The sequence below is a fragment of the Herpailurus yagouaroundi genome, unplaced genomic scaffold (genome assembly GCF_014898765.1).
Source record: "Herpailurus yagouaroundi ecotype Mexico unplaced genomic scaffold, PumYag 189, whole genome shotgun sequence".
NCBI classification, from domain to species: Eukaryota; Metazoa; Chordata; class Mammalia; order Carnivora; family Felidae; genus Herpailurus; species Herpailurus yagouaroundi.
The window spans coordinates 15,318,026-15,322,224 of NW_024412420.1; the positions used below are offsets into that span (position 1 = coordinate 15,318,026).

Sequence of the window (4,199 nt, forward strand, 5' to 3'; positions counted from 1 at the left end):
TGGTGTCAGGGGTGGAGGGTGGGCAGGTCCTGTCCGGAGGTGAGGTTTTCAGATTTTGGTGCCTCCTCTGGATCTGGGGCTTTTATGCGCTGGACCCCCAAAGTTTAGACCAATGGGCAGGACTTTCCTTGTTGGTGTTTACATTGTTTTCCATAGTCACTAGAGGAATTGTAAAAAAGGAAGTTGTTTCCTAAATATGAATTTTTACAAAATAAGTGTTTAATATGTTTTCTATTTGAGAATAACTCATAGAAACATTTTCAGATGAAAGAAAGTTATTCACATCATCAACATTGGTCTTGCTTCAGTGATCATCACAGCATGTGATCAAGTTCCCACTGAGCTGGGTAGGATCAGCACAGTTTTCCTTCCCCAGGTTTGGTCCTTATGTTGTACATAGAATGGGAATATCTCTGGATTGAGGGGCATGATGCTGACATGTTTACACAGATGAACTGAATCATGCCTAAGCCCAAGTCTGTTTCCCCCACAGAGCCCGATTAAAGACTCCCATAAGCATCTGTCTGTTGTAGTACCCTCTGCTACCTACATATCCCAATCCAAGGATCTTTGGGTACAGGATGTCTGGCATAATATCTTCCATATGGGAAGGCAAAACCAAAGCAGGTGGGTAGAAGCAGCAGCAGTACACTGGGACTAAGCAAGCATCAGTCAGTTAACATCCTGAGTGATAAATGGTCCTGATATACCCAGAACTGAGGGCTTTCCCAGCACGTGGAATTTCATTGATATAACTGGGGTGGTTCGGGGAAAGCAGGATAAGTTCATGACTTAATCCTAATTCATTTTTTACATAGTCATTGACCTCATATAACTCATTATATATTTTTTTCTCCTACTTTCTTTTAATTGAAGGAGTAGTCTAGGTACGATGACACCTAAGGTATTTGTGAGTTCTAAAATGTGCAAATGTTTTTAGAGCTTAATATTCATCTTATTTATTTCTTATTTATTTAAGCCCAAGTTAGTTATATAGTGTAATACTGGTTTTAGGAGTAGAATTTAGTGATTTGTCACTTACATATTACATCCAGTGCTCATCCCAACAAGTGCCCTCATAAATGGGTCATGGACATTAACATTAATTTTAAAAAGTACTTCAATTGAGATGCCTGGATGGCTCAGTTAGGTAAACAACTGACTCTTGATATCAGCTTGGGTCGTAATCTCTCTGTTGTGATCTCTCTGTCATGATCTTGTGGTCATGAGTTGAGCCCCACGTCAGGCTCTGCTCTGAGCATGGAGCCTGCTTTGGATTCTCTCTCTCCCTCTCTCTCTTTCTCTGCCCATCCCCTGCTCATACTCTTTCTCTCTCTCTCAAAATAAATAAACATTAAAAAAAATTTTAAGTTCTTCAATTTTTAAATTATAATGCATTAAAGTTAATCGTTTTAAATATGATAGAATATCACCAAATGAACATCCATGTCACTAATACCAGGTTAGCAAATAGAATTTTACTTCATCCCCTTCAAATTATATCCTTCATCATACCCAAAGGTAGGTTATCGTTCTATTGACTCACACATTGTATATGTTAATAGTCACTTCAAATGTTTTTAGATTTTTTTTTATAAAGGAAATGTAGAATTGGCTACTTTTACTTTATATTATGAATGTGAGATTTATGTAGGAAATTCCTTCAATTCTGTTTCTTTATAATTTTCCAATGAATAAATATGATATAATGTATTTGCTTATCTACCATTGATATATATTGTGGTACATATATATGTATATTTATACCATTGATATATATTGTGATATATATTGTTGCAGCTGGGAACTATCAAAAATATTACAAATATTAAAATGTTCTATTAATTCTATTGTATGAGTCTTATGATATATATTCATTATTTTTTATTATTTTAAAGTTTTATTTATTTAAATTCAAGTCAGTTAACATACAGTGTACTGTTGGTTTCAGGAGTAGAACCAGTGATTTGTAACTTACAATATAACACCCAGTGTTCATCCCAACAAGTCCTCTCCTTGAGACCCATCACCCATTCAGCCCATCCCCCCACCCACCTCCCCTCCAGCAACCCTCAGTTTGTTCTCTGTGTTTAAGAGTCTCTTATGGTTTGTTTCCCTCTCTGTTTTTATCTTATTTTTCCTTTCTCTCCCCTATGTTCATCTGTTGTGTTTCTTAAATTCCACATATGAATGAAATCATATATTTGTCTTTCTCTGACTGACTTATTTCACTTAGCATAAGTGAAGTTCCATCCACATTGTTGCAAATGGCAAGATTTCATTTGTTGATTGCTGAGTAGTATTCCATTGTATATATGTATACAATATATACATATATGTATAGATATGTATATAGATATGTGTATATATGTATAGATATGTATATATCTATGTATGTATCTATATCTATATCTATGTCTATATCTATCTATCTATCTATCTATCTATCTATCTAATCCATTCATCAATTGATGGACATTTGGGCTCTTTTCATAATTTGGCTATTTATTTTAAGTTTATATGAGAGAGAGAGAGGGAGAGAGAGAGAGAGAGATTGAGAGACTCCTAAGCAGGCTCTGAACTATCAGTGTGTGAAGCCCAACGCAGGGCTTGAACTCATGAACCATGAGATCATGACCTGAGCTGAAATCGAGTCAGATGCTTAACCAACTGAGCCACACAGGTGCCTCCATAATTTGGCTATTGTTGATATCGCTGCTATAAACACTGGGGTGCATGTGCCCCTTCAAATCAGCATTTTTTAATCCTTTGGATAATTACCTAGTAGTGCAATCACTGGGTCATAGGATAGTTCTATTTTTAATTTTTTGAGGAAACTCTATACAATTTTCCAGAGAGGCTGCACCACTTTGCATTCCCACAAACAGTGCAAAAAGGGTTCCCCTTTCTCTGCACCCTTGCCAACATCTGTTGTTTCCTGAGTTGTTCATTTCAACCATTCTGTCATGCTTGAGGTGGTATTATGGTTTTGATTTGTATTTCTCTGATGATGAGTGATGTTGAGCATCTTTTCATGTGTCTGTTAGCCATCTGGATGTCTTCCTAGGAAAAGTGTCTATTCATGCCTTCTGCCCATTTCTTCACTGGATTATTTGTTTCTGGGGTGTTCAGTTTGAAAAGATCTTTATAGATTTTGGCTATTAACCCTTTATCTGGTATGTCATTTGCAAATATCTTTTCCCATTCTGTTGGTTGCCTTTTAGTTTTGTTGATTGTTTTCTTCACTGGGCAGAAGCTTTTTATCTTGATGAGGTCCCAATAGCTCCTTTTTGCTTTTATTTCCCTTGCCTCTGGAGACATGTCAAGTAAGAAGTTGCTGCGGCTGAGGTCAAAGAAATTGTTGCCTGTTTTCTCCTGTAGGATTTTGATGGTTTCTGTCTCACATTTAGGCCTTTCATCCACTTTGAATTTATTTTTGTGTATGGTGTAACAAAGTGGTCCAGGTTCATTCTTCTGCATTTTGCTGTCCAGTTTTCCAATGAAACTAAAAGCTGTTTTTTTGAAATAATAAACAAAATTGATAAACTCCTACTGAGACTTCTCAAAAAGAAAAGAGAGAGGACCCAGATAGATAAAATCACAAATGAAAGAGGAAAGATCACAAACAACACCACAGATGTACAAACAATAATAAAAAAATATTATGGAAAACTATACGTCAACAAACTGGACAGTCTGAAAGAAATGGACAAATTCCTAGAAACTAACACCTACCAGAACACAAACAGGAAGAAATAGAAAATTTTAACAGGGCCAAAACCAGAAAATAAATTGAATTAGTTATCAAAACTCTCCCAACAAATAAGAGTCCTCAGCCAGTGGCTTCCCAGGAGAATTCTACCAGACATTTTTTTTTTTTTAATATATGACATTTATTGTCACATTGGTTTCCATACAACACCCAGTGCCATCCCAAAAGATGCCCTCTTTAATATCCATCACCCTTCTCCCCTCCCTCCCACCTCCCATCAGCCCTCAGTTTGTTCTCAGTTTTTTTTTATTTATATATGAAATTTATTGTCAAATTGGTTTCCATACAACACCCAGTGCTCATCCCAAAAGGTGCCCTCCTCAATACCCATCACCCACCCTCTCCTCCCTCCCACCCCCCATCAACCCTCAGTTTGCTCTCAGTTCTCAACAGTCTCTTATGCTTTGGCTCTCTCCCACTCTAACCT

At 36.8% G+C, this 4,199-nt stretch overlaps 1 long non-coding RNA gene across 1 annotated transcript in view; it reads right to left on the minus strand.

Moving 5' to 3' along the window:
* Positions 1 to 4,199, minus strand: part of LOC121044973 (uncharacterized) — a 29,020-nt gene that overhangs the window by 11,723 nt on the left and 13,098 nt on the right. The window contains exon 2 of the long non-coding RNA XR_005797564.1: positions 4,192 to 4,197. This is a non-coding gene — a long non-coding RNA (uncharacterized LOC121044973). The remainder of the gene's footprint in view (positions 1 to 4,191; positions 4,198 to 4,199) is intronic.